Source organism: Chrysochloris asiatica, unplaced genomic scaffold (genome assembly GCF_000296735.1).
Source record: "Chrysochloris asiatica unplaced genomic scaffold, ChrAsi1.0 scaffold00006, whole genome shotgun sequence".
NCBI classification, from domain to species: domain Eukaryota; kingdom Metazoa; phylum Chordata; class Mammalia; order Afrosoricida; family Chrysochloridae; genus Chrysochloris; species Chrysochloris asiatica.
In genome coordinates, this window is record NW_006408524.1 from 2,160,532 (window position 1) to 2,186,590 (window position 26,059).

The 26,059-nt window shown below is 41.4% G+C and overlaps 1 pseudogene; it reads left to right on the forward strand.

The window, feature by feature from the left end:
* The first annotated feature begins 1,524 nt into the window (after positions 1-1,524).
* On the forward strand, positions 1,525-23,452 carry LOC102814247 (annotated as a pseudogene).
* Positions 23,453-26,059: the final 2,607 nt, after the last annotated feature.

Genomic DNA, 26,059 nt, shown 5'->3' on the forward strand with positions numbered 1-26,059 from the left:
AATCCCCTCCATGCATCATCAAATAACCAAAGGGTATACCACACAGGCCCGCCTCCCCGCCCCCCAGCCACCAGCACACAACCCTTCTCCCTCTCTGAGTCCAGTGTCCCCAGTCGCTCTATCTGTCCATATCATCATCTCTGTCTGCATCCTTGACGTCACTGCCTCTCTGTGTAGGGTCCTGCTCTGCATTCTTCTCACTTGATGGTCCCAAGGACCTCCACTCCTGGGCTGCAAAATCAATCACTCTCCTCCTTTTGTCAAAAAACATCTACCTCTATATTTCCTACCCTCACAGTCAGTTCTGATGGCAATTATTCACCAGAGTCTTATCCCCATTTCCTTTTTTTTTTTTAATGTTTTTATTGTGAATTATATGATAGTTTACATGAGAGAACTTTAGTTTTACATTCATTCCATTGTATATCATCTCATTGCCATGGTTCCAAACCCCTCTATGCATCATCTTCCGACCAAAGGGTATATCCTAGAAACCCGTTATCTACACTTCCCCACCCCCACTCCTGAGTCTTCCGCCCACAGTCCCTCTCCCTCTCTGGATCTCAGGCATCCCTGCTTCTCTGGGTAGGGTCCCGCTCTCGGCTCTTCTCCGTTGATGGTCCCAGAGACCTCTGCTCCTAGGCTGGAGAAATAATGCATTGTCTCTTGAACTGCCTTTAAAATTTTCTGTTCAACTCTTTTAATCATTTCTTCCATTCACTTTAGCGTCTCTATATTCAAAGGCAAGTTTCAACACTCCTTCTGACATCCAAGTTAGGTAAGATGACCTGTATGTGTGTATTTCTGTATCTATCTGCATACTTATGTCAATGAAATTATGAGTTCATTCTAATCTCTCCAATTCTAATCTAATCTCATAGGGTTAGTCTTAATCATCTGCCTTTTCTGCATTTTTAATTTCCTTCAATTAAAGATTTGTTTAAAGGCCAAAGATTTAACTCAAAACATTAAGTATAAGCAAATACTGTTGAATGATGATGTACAGAGATTGTAATCATTGCAATTTAACAATGAGTGTAAAACTGATGTTCTCCCATGTAAACTGTCACTCAATTCACAATAAAAACTTTAAAAACAAACAAACAAACAAAAAACCTCATCATTAATAATGCCTCCCAGAAATTTCTGTCTCTTAAGCACATGACCTTACTTTGTGCTCAAAGAGCAGACTTGAATGTTGACCAGCCTTTGGGAGACCATGGGCAGACGGAACAGCAGGAGGAGTAGCCAGGCTGGGTTGACTCAGAGCCAGGAGGCCCTTCTGGAAGGTGCAGGGGGTGTAGAGGCAGAATCCACAGGATGTGTGGGTGGAGGGAGATGGAGGTCCAGACCACAAGGCTTTTCTGGAAGAGATGAAAAGCCAAAGCAGATGGGCTCTTGGCTGATTCCATGGAGATGACAAATGACCCAAGGGGCACTTGAAAGGGCAGACCTGTTCCCAACAGCAACTGGGATGACAGCCCCCTGTTGGGGCTTTTGTTGGCACAACAGTTGGCTCTGACCATGGCGGCCACAAGCAGCTGGGACCGGGAGGAGGTTCCTCACAATCAGCTGTTGGCAGATGACAGCAAGCTCCTAAAAGAGGTCATACATATGTCCTGGTTTATAGGACTCAAGTGGCTACCATCCCTGGTGACCCTAGCTATAACCTCCTCAGACCTGCTTTTTCCTAACCAGGTGCTGCATTTTCTATTGTTCTGTTCCTAAGAGCCCTGTTCCTTGTCAGATGATTGCATTGAACAGGTTTCAAAACAACCTTCCAAAGAAAGATACACATAACTCTGGTTGAATTTGTATCCCTTAACTCAACTTTAGGAGTCCTGGACTGCTAACCACAAGCTTGGTGGTTCAAACACAGCCACTCCTCAGAAACCCTGTACAGGATCTCTGTGAGTTATAACTGACTTGATGGCACTTAACAACAACAATGCAACTGTACTTTGATTGAAACCAGGAGGCTGCTTTAAGTAATATAGAAGCAGTGGAGAGCTTCACTGAGGAAGCTCAGTCAAGTTCATGAACACACCACCAGACACAGTGATTCGGAGCTTTATGTGCCAGACACATACAACAAGCAGTATGCACACATCACCTCTGAGAGCAACTCTGAGTGTGCAAGGCCCAGGGAAGTGAAACAAATGCCTCACAGTTCTGGGTAGAGACAGTTTAGTTGCTTCAGGGCTACAACGCTTTAACATGCCTCACCTTCCAGCCACATTAGCTCAGAGGGAGTTGCGTGCTTGTGGGACACGCAGGGCTTGGTGGCTGTGTGAGGTACTCAGTCAGTGTTTCTGTCTTAAGGCCAAGATGAACAACAAATAGCTGAGCTCTAGTGAGTCCGTGGGAGTCCTGGTGTGGTACTCTAGGATAAACACCAGACTGCAGGTGGTGATTCAAACCTACAGCTGTTCCTCAGAAACCCTATACAGGACACTTAATAACAACAACAGTTAAGTCAGTTGAAAACTCCCAAGACTGAGAAATGGTGGTTCTTAGCCAAAACTAATGCAAGAAACTGATTTTATACCTTACCAGAAACAAAATATCCCACCCCCCTGTACTAATGGAATGTGAAGGTCTTCTGCCCACAAGCAAGAGTGTCTTCGGATGCCAGTCTGGGTGTATAAACTTGTATGCATGTGTTTCCTAGCTTTATTTCCTGATGTTGTGAAGTGTGTTGAGTCGGTTCTGACTCATAGAGACCCTGTACACAACCGAGCAAAACCCTGCCCCATCATGTGCCACAATCATCACTACATCTATGTCCTTTAGCCCACGCGGACCTCCTTGTGTGTCTTCATCATTCTTCTGCCACCCTCCCTCTTCTTGTACACTGTCCTTTCCTTTCTTGGACACCTGAGCTGACATATGTTTACCCAGTAGCCAATGAATGACTCTTCCCTCCCTTCCACCCCTGGTAATCATCAGAGAATGTTTCTTTTAGTCTGCAAACTTCTTCTTAAGCTTTTACAATAATGGTCTCATACAATATTTGTCCTTTTGAGACAAATATTGTATGAGACCATTATTGTAAAAGCTTAAGAAGAAGTAGCGGTTACGAATCGGGCTGCGAAACACAGGGTCAGCAGTTCAAAACTACCAGCTGTTCCGTGGGAGAAAGATGAGGCTTTCTGCTCCCATAAAGATTTACAGCCTCGGAAACCCTGTACAGGGTTGCTATGAGTTGGAACTGACTCCACAGCACATAACAACAACAACAATTTCACTCAGCATAATGTCCTCCAGGTTCATCGGAGTTATGAGGCGTTTCACAGATTCATCTTTATTCTTCAGTGTTGCCTAGTATTCCATTGTGTGTCTGGACCAAAGCTTGTTTATCCATTCTTCCATTTTTGGGCACTCAGACTGTTTCTATCTTTTTACTACTGTGAATAGTGCTGCTATGAACATTGGTGTGCATATATTTACTCGTGTCCTAGCTCGTATTGTGGATATACAACAAGTAGAGGGATTGCTGGGTCATAAGATATTTCTGATTCCAACTTTCTGAGGAATCATCTTAATATTCTCCACCATGGCGCAACCATTTTACAGTTCCATCAGCAATGTGAGTCCCTCCACATCCCTGCCAGCACTTGCTTTTTTCCGTCTTTGAATTTCGCTGTTAATGTTGATGTGAGATGATATCTCATTGTTGTTTCATTTGCATCTCCTTAATGGTTTGAACCGCAAGGTTAGTGGTTCAAGCTCACTTTTACAGGGTCTTAACAACAACACTTAACAACAACAACAATGGTTGTGAGCATGTCTTCATATATTTGTTGGCTGCCTAGATGTCTTCCTTGGTGAAGCATCTGTTCATGTCCTCTGCCCATTTTTTAACTGGGTTGTTTTTCTTTTTCTTGTAGAGGTGCTTTAGCTTTAGTTTTTAAAAAATAGATTTTAGGTATTAGTCCCTTGTGTGATAAGTCATTGCAAAAATTTTTTTCCTAGAGTGTGGGCTCCCTTTTTATTCTTTTGGCAAAATATTTTAATGCACATAAGTTTCTAATTTTTAGGAGGTCCCAGTCATCTACTTTGTCTTCTGCTGCGTGTTACTATTATTCTTGTATTGATTGGCAGCAACTCTTGTGCCCATGGAAGATGGATATATAACTTTCCCCACCATTAAACATTCTTCTCGCTTTTTCTTAAGTCCTGTAGAGTTGGTTCTGACTCATAGCAACCCTGTATAGGGTTTCCAAGGAGCAACTGGTGAATTTGAACCATTGACCTTGCAGTCACGTGCTTTATCATACAGCACCACACCTGGACTCCTCATTAAATAATATACAGCAGTAAATATGAATCCCCATATTTTTTACACAGATAATATGCACCTTCTATGTTTACAAGCATGGAGTCCTGGTGTGGTGCCTTAGGATAAACACTTGACCTCAAGGTCAGTTTGAGCCGCAATATCAGTGGTTCAAACTCACCAGCCACCCCTCAGAAACCCTACACAGGGTTGCTATGAGTTGGAACAGACTCCATGGCACTTAACAACAACAACAATCACAAGCATGCTGTTTGTAGTTTCCTGGTGCAGATGTGCAGGGCTTTTTCTTGGAGTGGTTTCCTAAGTTCTTAGACATGCAAGTTTATACAAAAATGTCAATTTCACAACCCCCAACCATGGTGGCACTGAACTGAGAACCACAAGATCAGCATTTCAAACCCATCCTTGGAAACCCTATGTAGGGTCGCTATGAGCCTGACCTACTCGAAGGCACATAACAACAACAACAACTATGTATAAGAGATCTCTTTGACCTCTCCAGTGCTAATGGTCAGATTCTTCATTGTTCACAGTGGAATGGTTGAAAAACACTATTTCATTGTATTCGCAATCCACATTTCCATGATTACTGATGTCAAATGTGTCTTTGCATGCTTCTTGGCAATTTAGATTGTTGTATAAGCCCTTGACTGCAAGGTTGGCTTGAACTGAAAGGTCAGCAGTTCAAACACGAGCTGCTTCTGGGAAACTTTATACAGCGTCACCATGAATCAGAACTGACTCGGCGTCACTTGATGGCACTTTACTACAACAATAACAACTTGGTTTCTAAGTAATAGTGTTTTGTAGTTTTCTTTGTACAGGGCTTTTGTTTCTCTGGTTAGATTTATTCCCAAGTATTTCATATTTTGGGTGGCTATTAGGTAGCGTATGGAGCTCTGGTAGCGTAGTGGTTACGAATCGGGCTGCGAACCTTAAGGTCAGCGGTTCGAAACTACCAGCCGCTCCGCGGGAGAAAGATGAGGCTTTCTACTCCCGTAAAGATTTACACCCTCGGAAACCCTGTACAGGGTCGCTATGGGTCGGACCCGACTCTCGATGGCACTTAACAACAACAACAACAATTAGGTAGCGTAGTGGTTACAAATCGGGCTGCGAACCGCAAGGTCAGCAGTTTGAAACTATCAGCTGCTCCGCGGGAGAAAGATGAGGCATTCTGCTCCCGTAAAGATTTACAGCCTCGGAAACTCTGTTCAGGGTCGCTATGGGTCGGAACCGACTCAACGGCACTTAACAACAACAACATTATAAATAGTATCGTTTTCCTTTTAGGAGCTCTCTTTAGTAGTGTAAAGGAATCCTACTGATTTTTGTATGTTGATCTTGTACCTTGCCACTTTGCCAAATCAATGAGTTCCAACAATTTTCTTGCTGAGTCTTTGGGAATTTCTAAGTAGATGAGCATATCACTGCAAATAGAGTGAGTTTTACTTCTTCTTTGCCAATTTAGATACTTTCGTTTTCTCTTTCTTGCCTTATAGCTCTGGCTAAGACTTCCAGAAGAATACGGAATAGGAGTGGTGGTAAAGGGCCTCCTTGTTCCGCCTATGTTCTCAAAGGTAATGACTTCAGTTTCTCACCATCGAGAATGATACTAGCTATTGGTTTTGTACGTTTCCTTAATTATGTTTAGGAATTTCCTTTCTATTTCTATTTTATTGAGTATTTTTATCAGGAATGAGCATTGGATTTTGTAAAATGCATTTTCTGCATCAATTGATATGATCATGTGATTTTTTCCCCCCTTTGTATTATTTATGTGGTGGATTACTTTGATTTTTTAAAAGTATTGAACCATTCCTGCACAACTGGTATAAATCCCTTTGGTCATAATATATTTCTTAAATATAGATTGATGGATTCTGTCAGCTAGGATTTTGTTGAGTATTTTTGCTTCTCTGTTCATGATGGATATTGGTTTGTAATTTTCTTTTTCCTTTTTAAGTTTTTATTGTGAACTGAGTGATAGTTTACATGGGAGAACATCGGCTTTACATCATCGTTTCATTGCAATGATTACAATCTTTGTGCATCATCATTCAATAGTATTTGCTCCATTCCCTCTGTTTTTGTTTGTCTTTTTTTGGGGTAGGGGAGTGTACACAAAAACACTCAGGCATATATAATAATTTACACCACCAAAAGGCACATTCTGCAAATCTGCCTCCTGGCTTCCAGCTCTCAGTTCCTCTCTTTCCATGAATTTAGAGTCCTCAGCTGCTCCCTCTCTCCATGTCCTCATCTCTGGTGTCGCTGCTTCTCTGGGTAGGGTCCTACATTCTGCTTGTGCTTTTCTCCTTTGATGGTCTTGGGGTCGTCTATTTCTGGACTGTAAGATTAACTACTCCCCATTTGTAATTTTCTTTTTTAGTGATGTCTTTGACTGCTTTAGGTAACAGATGTATGTTTGTTTCATAAAATGAATTTGGGAGTTTCCCATCCTTTTCTATTTACTGATATATTTTTAGTAGGCTTGGTATCAGCTCCTCTCTGAATGTTTGCTAGAACTTACCAGAAAAGACCCCCCAACTAAAAAAGGCCAGGTCTTTTTCAGTTGGAAGATTTTAAATGACTTAATCATTTTCTTCTCTTATTATTGTTGTTAAGTGCCATAGAGTCCATTCCGACCCATAGTGACCCTGTATAGGGTTTCCAAGGAGCAGCTGGTGAGCTTTTTTACTTCAATCTGTGTTAATTCAGGTAGGTCATGTGTTTCTAGAAATTTGTCATTTTTTCTAGATTTTCACATTTTTTGGAGTGCAGTTCTTCCTAGTATTCTGTTATTATCCTTTTAATTTACAGTGGTTTTGTTGTGCTATTCATATTTTGTGTGTGTGTGTGTTACTTATATATTCTTTTCTTTTGTTAGATTTCTCAGTGGTTTATTGATTTAACTAATTCTTTCAAAGAACCAACTCTTATCTCGATTATTTCTGTTGTTTTTTTCTGTTTTCTATTTATTTCTGTTCTAACCTTTATTATCTCTTTTCTGCTTGTGGCAGTAGGCTTACTTTGCTGGTCTTTCCTAATTGTTGGAGATGTTGGGTCAAGGTGTTTATTTTCATTCTTTCTTATTTTTGGATGTGTGCATTTATTGCTATAAATTTTCCTCTGAGCACTGCTTTTGCTGTGCCCCAAAGATTTTAGTTTGCTGTGTTTCTGTTCTCCTTTGGTTGAAGGACTTTTAAAATTTCATTTTCTATCTGATCTATTACCCAGTAGCTTTTAAACAGGTTGTTATTTAAATTCCATATGTTTGATTTTTTTCTTGATCTTCCTATTGTTAATTCCTAATTGTGATTCTGAGAAGATGCTTTGTAGTGTTTTGATGTTTTAAAATTTATTGAGGTTTGATTTGTGGCCTAACTTATGGTCCATTCTGGAGAATGTTCCATGTGTACTAGAAAAGAGTGTATATTGTGCTGTTTTGGGGTTGAGTGCTCTGTCTAGATCTATGAGGTCGAATTGATTGATTATGTTGCTTAATTCTTCAGTGTCTTTATTGAGTTTCTTTCTAGTTATTCTGTCATTTCATCAAAACTGGTGCATTATAATCTACCATTGTAGAGTTGTCTGTTTCTTTTTTTAGTACCATTGGGGTTAGATTTATGTATTTTGGTATTAAATATATAATAAAATGAATTAAGGTATTTCTTATGGCTATGTGTTTTGGTTTAACTAACCCTTTAATTATGATATAATGTTCTTCTTTGTTTCTTTTTTTTTTCTTTCTTAAATGTTTCATTGTGAATTATGTGATAGTTTACATGGGAGAACATTAGTTTTACATTCATTCTATCGTATATCGTCTCATTGCCATGGTTACAATCCCCTCCATGTAATCCTTCCCCTATACCCCCCAGGTCTTCAGCACACAGTCGCTCTCCCTCTCTGGATCTAAAGTCTCTCCAGCTGCTCCTTCGCTCCTCGCTCCTCGTCATCATCTCTGGCTCCATTGCAGGCATCACTGCTTCTCTGGCTAGGGTCCCGCTCTCTGCTCTTCTCCCTTGATGGTCCTAGGGACCTCCGCTCCTAGACTGAAAAGTTAATCACTCCCCTCCTTGCTATACAACGTCTACCTTTACATTTCCGACCCTCACAATCAGTCCTGATAAAAATTATTCACTAATGTATTACAAGAGACCCATCTGCATTTCATTGCATCAGCCCCGCCTAGACAGATTGAATACTACTCACTGGAGATTCTACCTTCCTCCAGGCCCTCTGGATCTAGGTTCCCTCTTGAAAGCTTGTAAGCCAGTCACTGCTTGCCTTTGTACTCCCCCGCCCCACATTTTGGGTAGCCAATGTCCAAGTTGCCCATCCCTGTCTACTCTGTGTGTGGAGTGGGTGGGAATGATTCTTGCTGTAAGGACTTGTTCTCTCTTTTGAGCTACTGCTTCCATAGGTGTAGGTCAAGTTCATCAAATTGTATGAGAATACTTTTTTTTTCTCTCTCTCCTTTTTACTTCTGGTTGAGCTCTGATCATCCAATCACTGAAGCCAGGATAAGTGGGTATTATCTGCAAGTGTGGGTGTCCTAGTGCATATGCCCTCTCTTCTTATCAGCTGGATGCTTCACTTTCCACGCTAGTCCTCTGTGGCTATGTCACTGACTCTGGGCCCAATCTTCTTTGTTTCTTATGCTGATTTTTGCCTTAAAGTCTATTTATCAGAGTTGAAAATTGCCAATGCTGCTCTTTTTCCCCCTCACTTTAAAAAAATTGTGAACTGAAAATATTGCTAATTTTTTATTGCCACTAGGTTGATATATCTTTTCTATACTTTGAATTTTAGTCTATAGAATTCTGTCTTTTGTGTAAGATGTGTCTTGTGTAGAAAGCATATTGAAGGATCCTACCTTCTTTTTTTTCTTTTTTAAAAAGTTTTTATTGTGAATTGAGTGATAGTTTACATGGTAGAACATTGGCTTTACACCATCGTTTCATTGCAATGATTACAATTTGCCTCCATTCCCTCTGTTGTTGTTTTTTTGGGGGGAGAGGAGGTGGATGTACACAAACACTCTCAGTAATATATAATAATTTAAACATCCAAAGGGCACATTCTGCAAGCCTGTCTCTTGGCCACCAGCACCCAATCCTTCTCTTTCCACGAGTCTAGAGTCTTCAGCTGCTCCCTCTCTCCATTTCCTCATATCTGTCTCCATCTCTGGTGTCGCTGCTTCTCTGAATAAGGTCCTGCATTCCACTTGTGCTCTTCTCCCTTGATGGTCCTATGGTCCTCTGTTCCTGGACTGTAAGATTAACGATTCCCCCATTTTTGTTATACAACTTCTACCTTTACAGTTGTGACAGCTGCAATTAGTCATGATAACAATTACTCACTATTGAATCATAAGAATCTTATCCCCATCTCTTTTCACCAGACCCATCTAGACAAGTTGAAAACTATTCAGTGGGGACTCTACCTATCCCCTGTATACAGAGGGGATAGGATTGATACTTGATGTAAAGACACCTTCCCTCTCAGTTGGTATTTTGAGCTACTAGATCCATAAGTATAGGTCAAGTTTATCAAATTGTATCAATTGACACTAGTTTCCTTTATCAAAAAATTTTTTTTAATCTTCTTCAAGTCGAGTTCTGATTATCAAGTCATCGAGGGTAGGTCAAATGGGTATTATCTGCAAGTTTGGGCATTCTTGTGCGTCTTCCCTCACTTCATATCTGCTGGATGCTTCACTCTCAGCTCTAGCCCTCCATGGCTATGTCCTTGACCATGGGCTCAGGTGTCCCCAGGTCTCATGACACTTTCGACCAATCAGCCCTTCCTCTTCTCTCTCTCATCTCCAGGTGAACAGGAATCTATGGAATGTGGTTGAACTCAGCCCATTTCTTCATTGCTGCCTTTCCCCCTCTTCCACTCATCAGCTCATGTGTTCCCTTTGAGTTTCAGGTTTTTTTTGGGAGGGGTGGGAGGTGGGGGTTGTCCTGAAGGGACTTAATTGCTTGCCTTGATGGGTCCCTGGCGGACAACTTGCTTGGTCTTGTAGTAGCCAATCAGACTGTCTTTTTTTTTTTTTTAAGGTTTTTAAAAAATTTTTATTGTGGATTGAGTTCATACACCTTGTGTCATTACAATGATTATAACCCCCTCCATGAACCATCAGTTAACAGTATTTCTCTCTGTTCACTTTAGCTTTTCTTAAAAAACAAAAACAAAAACACTCAGGCATATATAATAATTTGTACCTCAAAAAGGCACATTCTGCAAGTCTGCCTCCTGGCCACTGGCTCTTAGTCCCTCTCTTCCTATGAATCTAGAGTCCTCAGCCACTTCCTCTCTCCATGTCCCCATCTCTGCCTCTGTCTCTGGTGTCGCTGCTTCTCTGGATAAGCAGGTGTCTGCTTGTGCTCTTCTCCCTTGATGGTCCTAGGGGCCTCTGTTTCTGGACTGTAAGATTAACCACTACCCTGTTGTTGTTTTTTAAAGTTTTTTACTGTGGATTGAGTGAAAATTTACAGGGCAGATTATCAGTTTTACATTCAACAAATCATATACCTTGTTTCATTACAATGATTATAACCCCCTCCATGTATCATCACTTAGCAGTATTTCTCTCTATCCACTTTAGCTCTTTTTTAAAAAAACAAAAACACTCAGTCATATATAATCATTTACATCTCCAAAGGGCACATTCTGCAAATTTGCCTCCTGGCTGCCTGCTCTTAGTCCCTCTTTTCCCATAAATCTAAAATCCTCAGCTGCTCCCCATCTCCTTGACCCCATCTCTGCCTCTGTCTCTGGAGTCGTTGCCTCTCTGGATAAGGTCCTGCATTCTGTTTCTGCTCCTCTTCTTTGATGGTCCCAGGGTCCTTTGCTTCTGGACTGCAAGATTAACCATTCCCCTATTTTTGTTACAAAATTTCTACCTTTACTGTTGTGACAGTCGCAATTAGTCATGATAACAATTATTCACTATTGAATCACACAAATCTTATCCCCATCTCTTTTCATTAGACCCATCTAGACAAGATAAAATCTATTCAATGGGGACTCTTTCTTCCCCCTATACTCTTAAACTAAACTCCCTCTTGAAACCTTGTAAGCAAGTCACTTCATGCCTTTATCACCCCCTCATTTTATATAGCCAATGTTTAAGTTGCTTGTCCCTATCTACCCTGTGTACAGAGATGGGGAGTGGCTGAGAACTCTAGATCCATGGCAAGAGAGGGGCTGAGAGCTGGTGGCCTGGAGGCAGACTTGCAGAATGTGCCCTTTGGAGGTGTAAATTATTATATATGCCTTAGTGGGTTTTTGTCGTTGTTGTTGTTTAAAAAAAGCTAAAGTGAATAGAAAGAAATACTGTTAACTTATCGTACATGGAAAGGATTACAATCATTGTAATGACACAAAGTGTATGATTTGTTGAATGTAAAATGGATGATCTGCCTGTAAATTTTCACTCAATCCACAATAAAAACCTTAAAAAGCAATAAAATAATAATCAGAACATGAAATGTATGAAGTATGAATCTAGGAAAATTGGAAGTTGTCAAAAATGAAGTGGAAAGGATACAGATCGATATCCTAGGCATTGTTGTTGTTAAGTGCCATTGAGTTGATTCCAACACATAGTCACCCTATATAGGTTTCAATGAGCAACTGATGAGTTTGAACCGCCAACCTTGCAGTTCAAACCGAACTTGAAGTCCCGTGCTTATCCTACAACACCACATCATCCTAAGTATGAGTGAGCTGAAATGGACTGGTAGTAGCCATTTTGAGTCAGACAGTCATGGTTTATTATGCCAGGAACAATAAATTCAAGAAGAATGGTGTCACAATCATCATCAAAAAGGGCATTTCAAGATCTATATTGAAGTGCAATGTCATCCGTGATAAGACAATATTTTTATGGCTACAAGGAAGACATGGTATGGCACTGTAGGATAAGCACATTGATTGATCATTGCAAGGTCAGTGGTTTAAACCCACAAGCTGCTCCTTGGAAACTCGATATATGGTCATTATGAGTCGGTTTGTCTCACTGTGGTGGCTTGTGTGTTGCTGTGATACTAGAAGCCATGCCATATCAAGAACAGTCATGAGGAACAATGCTGCCTGTGATAGAATAACATCCAGCATGTACAAGGAAGACCAGTCAATACCACTGTTATTCAAATTTACAGACCAACCACTGAAGCCAATGAAGATGCTCTGGTAGTGTAGTGGTTACGAATCGGGCCGCAAACCTTAAGGTCAGCGGTTCGAAACTACCAGCTGCTCCACGGGAGAAAGATGAGGCTTTCTACTCCCGTAAAGACTTACACCCTCGGAAACCCTGTACAGGGTCGCTATGGGTCGAAACCGACTCGACGGCACTTAACAACAACAACAACAACCAACTTCTTCAGTCTAAAATTGAACAAACATGCGATGATCATTACTGGTGATTGGAATGCAAAGGTTGGAAACAAAGAGGAAACATCAGTAGTTGGGAAATGTGGCTTTTGTGATAGAAATGATGCTGGAGATTGCATGATAGACTTTTGCAAGACCAATGATTTCATTGAAAATACCTTTTTTAAATAGCATAAAAGATGATAATACACATGGACCTCACCATATGGAATACACAGAAATCAAACTGACTACATCTGTGGCGAGAGAAGGTGAAAAAGCTCCATATCATCAGTCAAAATGAGGCCGGGGCAGATTGTGGAACAGACCATCAATTGCTCATATGCAAATTCAGACTGAAGCTGAAGAAAATCAAAACAAATCCATGATAGCCAAAATATGACCTTGAATACATCCCACCCGAATTCAGAGATCATCTGAAGAACAGATTTGATACATTAGACACTAAAGACCGAAGACCAGAAGAGTTGTGGGATGACATCAAGAGCATCATATAAAAAGAAAGCAAAAGGTCATTGAGAAGCCAAGATGAAAGGAAAAGATCAAAATGGATGTCAGAAGAGACACTGAAACTTGCTCTCCAGTGTAGAGATGCTAAAGCAAATGGAAGAAGTGGGACAGTACAAGAGCTGAACAGAAAATTTCAAAGGTCAGCTCCAGAAGACAAAGTCAAATATTATAATGAAGTGTGCAAAGATTTGAAGTTAGAAAACCAAAAGGGAAAAGCATGCTCAGGATTTCTCAAGCTGAGAGAACTGACAAAAAAATTCAAACCTCAACTAGAAATATTGAAGGATTCTATGGGCAAAATACTGAATGATGCAGAAAGCATGAAAAGACGATGGAAGGAATATCAAATGGTCAGTGTGCAACATTTCAAAAGGTAGCATATGATCAAAAGCCAATGATCCTGAAAGTCCAAGGTGCATTGCAAGCATTGGCAAAGAACAAGGCACCCGAATTGATAGAATACAAATTGAAATCTTTCAAAAAAGTGAAGTGGCAGTCAAGGCACTCACTCACCTATGCCAAGAAATTTGGAAGACAGCTACCTGGCTAACTGACTGGAAGAGATCCATATTTGTGTGCATTCCAAAGAGTGGTGACCCAACAGAATGCAGAAACATCAGACAATATCACTGATATCCGATGTGAGTAATGTTTAACTCAAGGTAATACAGAAACCGCCACAACCATACATTGACAGAGAATTTCCAGAAGTTCAAGCTGGTTTCAGAAGAGGGCGTGGAATGAGGGATATCATGGCTGACATCAGATGAATCTTGGCTGAAAGCAGAGAATACAAGAAAGATGTTTACCTGTGCTTTATTGACTATGCAAAGGCTTTGATTGTGTGGATCATGACAAGCTATGAACAACATTGTGAAGTATGAGTATTCTGGAATACTTAATAGTGCTCATGAGGAACCTGTACATAGACCAAGAAGCAGTTGTTCAAACAGAACAAGGGAACTCCGAATGGTTTTAAATTAGGAGAGGTGTGTGCCAGGGTTGTATTCTTTCACCATACTTATTCAATCTGTATGCTGAATAAATAATCAGAGAAACTGGATTATATGAAGAAAACAATGGCATCAGACTTGGAGGAAGGCATTAACAATCTGCAATATGCAGATGATACAACCTTGCTTGCTGAAAGCAAAAAGTACTTAAAATACTTAATGATGAAGATCAGTATGGGTTGTATCTCAATGTAAAGAAAACAAAAATCCTCACCACTGGACCAATAAATAACATCTATATTAATGGAAAAAAGAATGAAGTTGTCAATGACTTCATTTTGCTTGGATCAACCACCAACATTCATGGAAGCAGCAGTCAGGAAATCAAACGACATATTGAATTGGGCAAATCTGCTGCACAAGACGTCTTTAAACTGTTCAAGATCAACAATGTTACCTTTGAGGACTAAGGTGCACCTGACCCAAGCCATGGTATTTTCAATAACCCCAGATGCATGTGAAAGCTGGACAGTGAATAAGGAAGACCATAGAATTGATGCTTTTGAGTTACGGTGTTGGAGGAGAATATTGAAAGTACCATGGACTTCCAAAAGAACAAACAGATCTGTGTTGAAGAAGAACAGCCAGAGTGCTCTTGGATGCCAGGATGGCCACACTTCGTCTTTCATGTTTCAGACATATTGTCAGGAGGGACCAGCCACTGGAGAAGACCATGTTTGGCAAAGTGAAGGGTTGGCGAAAAAGAGGAAGACGCCCAACTAGATGACACAGAGGCCACATCAATGGGCTCAAGCATAGCAATGATTTTAAGGTTGGCCTAGGATCAAACAGTGTTTTATTCTGTTGTACATAGGGTCACTATGAGTCGATACCGACCCGATGGCACCTAATAACAACAACATCATCATAGATTGTTTCTTTTATCAAGAAAACCCTTTTTAAAAAAACTTTTTACAACATGGGTCTCATACAATATTTGTCCTTTTATGATTTACTAAATTTCACTCACCATGATGTCCTCCAGGTTCAACCATGTTGAGAAATGTTTTACAGATTCATCATTATTCTTCAACATTTTATAGTATTCCATTGTGTGTATGTACCAAAGTTTGTTTAGCTATTCTGCTGTTGATTTAGATTGTCTCCATCTTTTTGATATGTTTCTTGTAGAGAGCATAATGAAGGATCTTGTTTTCTTATTCTTTCTACTCTCAATGTCTCTTTTTTCCCCCTCATTCTGAAAATAAGTACACTTATGAAAGCTTGTAAGTCAGCCACTTCATGCTTTTGTAGCCCCCTCACCCCATTTTTGATAGTCAATGTCTAAATTTCTCATTCCTATCAAACCAGTACACTGAGGAAACAAGGCTGTTCTTTGATATGAAGAATCTTTCCATTCCGGTTGAAATTGTGAGTCACTGCATTCATAGGCAAAAGTCTAGTTCATCAATTACAGCAACTTGCACTTGTTCTCAGTATCAAGCATCTTTATCTTTCTTGGTTCGAGTTCTGGTCAACTAGCCATCCAAACTGGGTCAAAGAGATACTAGCTGCAAGTTTGGGAGTTCACAAACTTCAGACCAGTTGGCCACTTCACTTTCAACCCTAGCCCCCAGGGACTATGTCAGTGCCCATAGGCTCAAGAATTCATATATCTTGCTAAATTTCAGACCAGCCAGCCCTTCATGTTCTCTTTCCTCCGAAGGTCAATGGATGTCAATGGAGCATAGCCAAACTCAGCCCATGTGTTCATTGCTACATTTCCCCCACTTCCATTCACAAGTAGACCAGCGTTGTCACTAACAGGCATATTAGATTGCTCTTGGGTTCCTTCAGTCTGAAATTGATCAGATATGCAATCAAGATATATTAACAATTACTGATGATTGGAATGAAAAGGTTGGAAACAAAGAGGAGGGATCAGTAGTTGGAAAATATGACCACAGGGATAGAAATGCTGGAGATTGCATGGTAGAATTTTGCAAGACCAATGGCTTCTTCATTGAAAACATAATTTTTAAAATAACATAAAAGACCAATATACACATGGACTTCACCAGACGGAATACATAGAAACCAACTGACTACATCTGTGGAAAGAGATGATAGAACAGATCATCAATAACTCATATGCAAGTTCAGGCTGAAGCTGAAGAAAAATAAATCCATGAGAGCCAAAATATGACCTTGAACATATCCCATGTGTTTCTAATATTGAAGTATCTTTGCATCCCTGGTATGAATCCCACTTGGTCATAATGTATTATTTTTCAATATGCTGTTGAATTCTATTTGTCTGGATTTGTTGAGAATGTTTGCATCTATGTTCATGAGGGCTATTAGTCTATAATTTTCTTTTTTAGTGACTTCTTTGCCTGGTTTTGATATTAGGACTATGCTTACTTCATGTAATGTATTCAGGAGTTTTCCATCCTTTTTTGTATCCTGGAATATTTTGAGTAAAATTGGTGTCAGCTCTAAATGTTTAGTAGAATTCACCAGTAAAGCCATCTGGGCCTGGATTTTTTTGTTGTTGTTGTTGGGAGTTTTAAAATTAACTGATCAATTTCTTATTTTGTTTAAGGTTTTATTTAATTCTGTGTTAGTTTTTCTAAAAATGTATCCATTTCTTCGAGATTTTCAAATGTGTTGGAGTAAAATTCTTCATAGTATTCTGTTATTATTCCTTTTTATTTCCATTGGTTCTGATTGACATCACCCTTATAATTTCTTATGCATATTATTAGTATCTTATCCCTCTTTTCTTTCATTAAATTTGCCAATGGTTTGTCAATTTTATTGATACTTTCAAAGAACCAACTTCTTGTCTTGTTGACTCTTTCTATTATTTTTCTGCTTACTAATCCATTTACTTCAGTGCTAATCTTTATTATTTCTTTTCCACTGGTGACTGTCAGCTTATTTTATTGGTCTTTTTCTAATTGTTAGAGGTGTTGTGTTAATTTGTTGACTTTGATCCTTTCTCTTTTTTTTTTTGCTATAAATTTGCCTCTAAGTGCTGCTCAGATCAACCACCAACACTCACAGAAGCAGCAGTCAAGAAATCAAATGACATACTGCATTAGATAAATCTGCTGAATGAGAGTTCTTCAAAGTGTTCAAGAGCAAAAATGTTGGCTTGAGGACTAAGGTGTGCTTGACCCAAGCCATGGTATTTTCAATGGCCTCATATGCATGTAAAGCTGGACAATGAATAAGGAAGACTATGGAAGAATTGATGCATTTGAGTTATGGTGTTGGAGGAGAATATTAAAAGTATCATGGGCTGCCAGAAGAATAAACAAATCTGTGTTGTTGGAAGTATAACCATAGTGTTCCTTTGAAGGCAGGATGGCCAGACTTCATCACTTATACTTTGGACATACTATCAGGAGGGACCAGTCCCTGGAGAAGGACATCATGCTTGTCCTTGATGGAGGGTCAGGAAAAAAGAGAAAGACCCCCAGTGAGATGGGTTAGTACAGTGGCTTCAGCAATAGGCTCAAGCATAGCAACAACTGTGAGATTGGCCCAGGACCGGGCAGTGTTTTGTTCTGTTGTGCATAAGGTCTCCAGGAGTCAGTACCAACTGAACAGCACCTAACATCAACAGCATTCCTTTTTTCCTGGTGGCTGCCTGTTTCTAATTATTTTTTCTCCTTAATCATTTTCTCTTTTCATGGTTGCTTGCTTGCTTGTTTATTCTGTTTTGCTTCCTGGTGTGTGTGGGATGGGGGGGGTTCCCCTCTTTCCCACCCAACAGGAGACAGCAATCGTGCCCATGCAGCCTTGCCACAACCATACTCTCTGAAGCTCCACCATGGAGCAAGAGCCCAAACCAGCTCTTACATGACATGATCAACAATAGACAGCAGTCAACAGCATCTAAACCCCCTAAACTGAGGTGCATGGACAGCAAATGGAGAACAGTACATACACTTCCATTCTCTAACTGCACTTCCAGGAGACAGCTGGTGAGAGCCTAAGAGCACATCAGCATACAATCATCAATCACATATAAATATGAAAACACCAGTGTCCCAAGACAACAGACAATTTTAGCTCATACAAAGAAATGAGAGAGAACGGCACAAAAGAGCCAGAAAATGTGTCTGAGGAAGAAAAAGTAATGGAGCTAATTGAAAAAAGGAATTCCAAAGAATGGTATTTAGGTATCTTCAAAAGAATAGACAGAAAGATTGAGGAAAGTAAGGAGAACACAGTAAAAACCTTTAGAAGAATTCAGGAAAACATTAGAAGAACAGAGACAAAAATCAATGCAAATTTTGAAACAGTACAAAACCTTTCATTAGAAATTCAGAAGATTAATGCTCAGAAACTATGCAGATGAGAAGGCAATGTTATTGTTGTTGTGTGCTGTGGAGTCGGTTCCGACTCATAGCGACCCTGTACAGGGAGGGTTTCTGAGGCTGCAAATCTTTACGGGAGCAGCAAACCTCATCTTTCTCCCGTGGAACAGCTGGTAGTTTCTAACTGCTGACCTTGCGGTTCGCAGCCTGATTCATAACCACTACGCTACCAGAACTAGGGATAGAATATATCAAACTCTGAAAGAAAAATTGCCAACTAAGAAGCATATACCTAGCAAAGCTGTTCCTCAAATATGCCAGTGAAATTAGGACATTTCCAGATAAACAGAAATTAAAGGAATTTATTGGCCCAGGTCTAGGCAGTGTTTCATTCTGTTGCACACAGGATTGCTATGAGTCGGTACAAGCTCGATGGCACCTAAAACAACAACATAATACAATACAACGATTGACTTTACAACAAATACTAAGGGAGACCTCAAAAAGCAGCAATTCCGGGAGCAGGGTGAATGCTCTCGGCAGATGCCGGTCCTCTCACTATGATGCCTCCATCCGTCTTTGCTGAGGTTTAAGCTCGCCACTGACTTTTGAGAGGATCTGGACCCCTGCAAGGAGCGTATCTCATGGGAAGATTGTCAGCCCTGAGTTCTGCCAGTGGTAAGGAAGGTGCACCAGCAGAGTGCAAATGACGACAGCCTAAACCACAAGTACTTGCTGATCCTGGGCCTAGAAGACGTCCGGACTCATGCTTCCTGCCTTGCCCTTGGGGAGAACAGTCCAGCTCTCAAGAAGAAGTGGGTAGAATCTATGCAATCCCTGGGGGGGAACCGGTGCACTTTACATTGGAGCCTAGTTCTTAGCTCCTTGGTATAATGGAACAAACAACAAGGACACACCTGTCTATGTATCCTTGCCAACCTGGGAGAATCATAATGGTATATTTTCTGCTGTTGGCTTTAAAGACATTTGATCCTACCACTACTGGGATGCCAAGAAGAGAGGACTTGATCTCAAGAATTTCCTGAATGATCTGGAGGATGTGCCTGAGTTTTCCGTCTTTGTTCCCCATGCCTGTGCACACAGCCCAATGGGGACTAACCCAATGGGGACTAACCCAACTCAGGAGCAGAGGAAGCAGATCGCCACCATCATGAAGCCCGGGTTTCTGTTCCCCTTCTTTGACTCAGCCTATCAGAGCTTCGCATCTGGAGACCTAGAGAGAGACCTGGGCCATTGGCTATTCTATGTCTGAAGGCTTTGAGCTCTTCTACGCACAGTCCTTCTCCAAGAACTTCAGGCTTTACAGTGAGCGAGTGAGGAATCTGACTGTGGTGGGGAAATAAGCTGATAACATCCTGTGGGCCCTTTCCCAGATGGAGAAGTTTGTACGGATTACTTGGTCCAATCCTCCCACTCAGGGAGCATGCATTGTGGCGTGCACCATTCCCAATCCTGACCTCTTTAAGGAATGGACAGGTAACATGAAGACAATGACTGACTGGATTCTCACCATGAGATCTGAACACAGAACACAATTAAAAGCCCTCAAGACCCCTGGCACCTGGAATTACATCACTGAGAAAATTGGAATGTTCAATTTCACAGCGTTAAACCTTAAGCAGGTTGACTATATGATGAATGAAAAACACATCTATCAGCTGCCAAGTGGTTGGATCAACGTGTGGCCTAACCACCAAAAATCTAGATTGTGTGGCCACCTCTATCCATGAAGCTGTCACCAAAATCCAGTTAAGAACCACCAGACAAACCAGCGACCACCAAAGTGGTTCTCCGTCACCTATATTTCCTGTCTGCATAAACCCAGCTGCACTCTTCCTCACATGCAAAGACTGCCAAAGGACTGGTAGAGTAGACACTACTGAAAGCCCACCTCTCTTTCAAATCGGCCCCTCTTGAAGCATGCATCCCTGAAGGGCCAGAGGGCCTGGGATTAGAGCCTCTTTGGAGGCCAGAGCAAGCTAAAGTTTTTATTGAATGAATGATAAAGTATTTTGATTATGAGATGTAGCTACCTTCTCCCTCTCCCTAGAAGCAGGAACATTGTTTGTGTTGCTCATGTGAACCTCCTACTGTATGTATGAAGTCTAACCCCAAAGATCTAGTTGTTTTGAAGTAGCCAAGTGTGATTGTGGGTGTTGGCTGTGTCATTAAAAGTTTGTCATCTTGAGACCCCGCCCCCCCCAGAAAAAAAAATACTAAGGGATATTCTCTGGGCTGAGAAACAACAACAGCAGACAACAACCTGAGATTAACATGCCTGACAACACCACCCAGAATTAATTCAGCTATAGAAGTGTTCAAAGTAAAACAAACCCACAAGACTGAATATAGGGAACCAGAGATATCCATGTATAATGCAGTCAACTATAAAGCAAAAAGAGGGAATAAAGTAGACACAGGACTTCCAAATGGAGAGAAAATCAAGTAGACTTCAAGAGAAAACAAACTGTTTTAAACAGGGAAAAAAATAAAGGGAAAGAAACCAAGTGGCAGGTTTCTCCTGGCTGCAGACCAGGAACTGGAAAGATTGTCGGGTGCGGTGCAGCTGACTGGCCTCAATGGGCTTCCTCATAAACTGTGACAGAGAGGCAGAGGTACTGTTGGTTCTCTGCTCTACCCCAGCGCCTCAGGCAGTGCCCATTCAATAAACAGTGTGAAAGAACTAATGTGTGTGGATGAATGAATGAGTTGTCAGAACCTGTTTTCAACATAATGCCTCTCCATCCAAATACAACACTTAAACCAAAGCCATGGGGCACAGTCCTCCCCTAGAACACCAAATGCTCTTACCAGGAATGCCGTTATCCTGTCAGTTGTTGAAAGTTTTAGCATCAGGAAGAAAAACATACACTGGGCAAAAAAGCACCTAGTTGATAGGGGTCGACCCTGTGCTGAGTCTACAAAGAAAACAGTACAAAGGGGCTGGGCAGAGGCTTGCTGTCAACAAGAAGACCAGGTCCTACTGAGCACAGGATTGTCCCTCACAAATGGAAAACACATCAGGACAGTGCTTTGCCCTTGTGCTTTGCTGGCAGGGTCACTGTAGCCTGGGACACACATGTACCTCCGTGGTATTAAGAGGGTTTCCCAGAGGTGGCAAGGTGGAAAGGTTCCTCTTGGAGAGAAGCAGCAGCCTCCACCATACGCACATGGCCCATGATGTGTTTCAAACACTCCATGCATTCCTTGTCATCCCATCTCCACAGCCAACCTGCAAGACAGGTGCTAACACCCCTATTCTCACCTGAGGACACTGTGCTCAGAGAAGTGGCGGGCCTTCACGGTGACTCCAAAGTTCTGGTTTCTTCTGCATCAGCAGGGTACCCTGAGGTCTGAAACCCATTCCCACATAACTTAGACCATATATGGCTGAATTCAATTTTCTCAATGAATTGTTTAAGATTCTATTTATTAATCATTGCTAAAATATGAGAAACATTAAAATTGCTAATATAACTTTAATAAAATTACTAATATTTAAAAAATAATTTTTATGATTTTTCAAAAGATCGTTTACACTGATCACTGAGGTGTTTCTATTGCTGGATATTTTACAACTCATACTACTCTTTTAAATTTACCCAATTCTATATACTGATAAGAATTCCTATTTAAATGAGATACCATCTCACCCCAATATTAATAGAAAAGTTCAAATAAATAAAAAACAGTAAACGCCGGCAATGGTGTAGAGACACTGGGGCCCTCATGCACTGTTGATGGAAAGGTAAAATGGCGTTTCCTTACAAAAGTTGGAAACAGAAATACCACAGGATCCAGCAATTCCACTACAAGGTATACATCCCAGAGAAGTAAGACATGAGCAGATATTTGGACACCCATGTTCATTGCACCATTAGTCACAGTAACAAAACGACAGAAACAACCTAAGTGTTTATCAATAGATTAACGGATGAATGAAGTATGGTACATGCGCACATGCAACGGTAAAGAATAACGATGAATCTGTAGGATTCCTTATAACATGGATGAACCTGCAAGGCGTTTTGTTGAGTGAAATTAGTCAGTCACAAAAGGATAAATATTGCATGAGACCATGACTGCAAAAAGTCAAGGAAAGGTTTACACACAGAAAGAATCCTTCTTTGACACTTACCAGGAAGGGGAGGGTGAATAAATCACTAACTAAAGTGTAGACTTGGGTAAAGGGGAAGACAATACGTAATAAAGGGAAGGTCAGTACAAAACAATCAAGACAAAGGGGGACAGTGGAAGGAGCAACAAAGGTAAACACTGTTCTGTGCGAGTCACGGAACAGCAGTCCAGTCATAACAACAGGTTAGACAGAGGATAGTTCCACATACGTGTTTAGATATGCTATAAAAAGAGCACATATTTTATAGCACATATTTGTATAGCGCATAGTCCTGGTGTGGCACTGTGGGTTAATGCACTGGACTGCGAAGTTGAACTGCAAGGTCGGTGGTTCAAGCTCCTCGAAAACCCTACACAGGATCACTATGGGTTGGAACTGATTTAACAACAACAACAGCATAAAAATATATTCATGAAAACAGCAGTGCATACAGAGGACAAAGTTATGAAAACTTCTTAGCCATTATCAAACACCTTGAGGGAATGAATTTCTGGGCCTGTGGACTTAGGGGCACTACGGTCAGTTGGCATAACACAGTTATAGGGACACAAACCTAATGTTCCACAATGACCACATCAAATCAAGTCCAGGCCATGTCTCTGGGCCTTTGCTCCAGCATGCTAGAATGAGCCCAATGCCCTTCTTCTTACCATGCTTGCCAAGTCCTTTCATCCTCTTGACACCTTTGACTCTCCTACCTCTCCTAATTCCCACAGCACCCTTCACTGCCTTTGCACTTGTGAATACCCCACAGTACAAAACCCCTAGCCCCATCCCTCTTGTGCAGTAACTTCACGATCCAGCTGGCCACCACTGGACACAGGTGTGTTTCATCCTTTGTAGGTAAATTCTTTGGGAGGGAGGTAAACCATCTCCTTTATTTTCTTTGACAAATTGTACTTTTAGCGGTTTTTTAAAAGTCTTTTGTTTCTATTCCCCGCTTCTAACTTTCTAAGTGTAGCTTCACTCACAATTTAGTTTGAGAAGCGCCTGCTGGTTTTGAAGTGTTTCAATGTCACCGCCCTGTTGCGCTGGCCAAGGGCTGTCTCAATGAGAGGAGCAGCAAGGCAACATGGAATGGGAGAGCAGCTGCTGCTTGGTGAAAGCAGAGGTGAGTAAGGGGGTACTCTTCAATGTGAAAACCCATGGGGAATATTTCCAGGCAGGCAGGATTCCCCCTAGCTTAAGGTGGGCCCAGTCAGAGCCTCTGGGTGTCACCGTCTTCTCTCCTCCCCAGGGTGTAACTGCAGCTGCCAGTCTCTGCGATGGAGGACCACACAGCCCATGTAGATGGAGCCTGGCTATTCTGCAGACACGCAGACAGCCCCATGCCTCTGACAAGCCACCACTCTCCCTGATCCAACTCCAGTCAGACTCAACTGCTGCCCCAGTTTCCGTTCCCAGGGTAAGAAAGCCAGCAGGTACTCTGAGTATTCTGGCAAAACCCAAACCATCCTGAGGCCCAGCTCATGGTGTGGGGCAAATGTCAAGGTGAGAGGGGAAGAGCCTTCACAAAGGGGCTCAATCTTGAAAGGACAACTCACCTTGGCCGGGGATCAAGACTCAGAAGTAGGTCCCAGCCCACAGCTCCTGTGTGTGTGCAGCTCAGACACATTTCAACTAACATTATAGTCATCATCCGGCAACATTTTCACTTCCCCCTAAGTTTTTTCATATAGACTTAATAGTCATTGATCTCTGAGAATGAGTTAATTATGGAAATGACCAACTGTGGGAAGCAGGCCCACAGACCTGCAAGGAGTACCATAGGGCAGGTGTGAGACCCATTTGGAAACAGTCCTGGAGACACAACCTCCACCTTTGCCTGGCCGTCTTCCTCCGCAGATTTCTGAGGGAGAATCTTGGTGCATACGAGTTACTTATAACCACCACCACCACCAAACAACAACAACAAAAGAACAGAAAACAATCTACATTTCCTTCAGCAGAATTCTTAAATAAATGATTCAGCCTCTAAGTTAATGCTGTCCTTTAAGTTAATCATTAAGATAACAAAACCACGACAATGTGTTTGTACAATCAAGTAAAGTAAAACAATGGGGAAAACTACCTATAGCCAAGCTGTAGTGACAACTATAAAACAGGTCCACCTGTTGGCCTTCTGGTCTGGTTCTTGAGGATCAGCACTGGTCTGTGAACCACAAGGTGGCAGTTCAAACCCGCCAGCTCCTCCTCAGAAACCCTATACAGGCACACTGTTAGTCAGAACTGACTCAACAGCTCTGAACAACTGCCTGTTGAAAGACAGTACAAGGGGGACAGAGAAATGAAACAGGTGTGCCCAGAAGGTTGGTTTAAATAAAGTTCATTGAACATTTCAGTAAGGTGTTAATAAAATTATCTTCATCTCCTGAATTAAACATAACTTGAAACAAACAAACAAAAAACCAACTCAGCTGGAAGAGGACCAGGAAATGCTCTACCTCACTGCCTATCTCACAGGGCATGCAGGAAAACATTACCCTAACAATTCATTAAAGAAAGAGAAAGAAAGCATCATTCTTGCTTGCCCTGGGGGAGTTTAACAGCTTGTACTCTGGGGATAGAAAGGTACCTGTGCTCGGGGCTCTGATGGATGGGCTTTGCCCTTGGTGTTAGGCTCGATGAAGAACCTTAAGAAAGTCTGTGGAAAAATTGAATGAGAAGATAATAAAATTCCTCCATGACTTTCTGAAGCATTCTCTTGTTATCAATCCTGGAATATCCACCTGACACAGGTCAAGGGTCAAGGCTTAGGCCCAGTTCCGGGGTGGGAAAGTGCTTGAGGTCTGCAGGGGCCAGGCTGGCCATTATGGCTTCAGGTCATAGGCAGGATACCCAGCAAGAGCTACTCTGAACTCCTAGGGGGTGGCAGGAATGACAGACAAAACTGGATTAGCCATGTGGGATTGGTCCCCACTAAGAAAGCCCTTACAGTTCACCGGGGACCCATCAAAGCAAGCAATCAAGTCCCTTCAGGACAAACCCCCCTCCAAGATTCTGTTCTTATAATTTTATTCTATTCTTGACTCTTCCATTTGTCGATTAAGTTTAAGGTGATGCTTGCCACGTACGTCATTCTCTAGTTGTTGTCTGTTCTTGATCATAGACTGACCTCCCAGATCCTCTGTTTTTATAATTTTATTCTGTTTTTGACTCTTCCATTTGTCAATTGAGTTTAGGGTGATACTGCCACGTGCGTCATGCTCTGGTTGTTGTCTGTTCTTGCTGGTTCTCAGCCCACAGAACTTCCTTTAGGATGTTTTTCATAGCAGGGTTGGCTTTGGCAATTCTGTTTATCCTGGAATGTTTTGATTACACCTTCATATTTGATTGACAGCTTTGCTAGTTAGAGAATTCTTGGGTGGCAGTTTTTTTCTTTCAGGGTTTTATATAT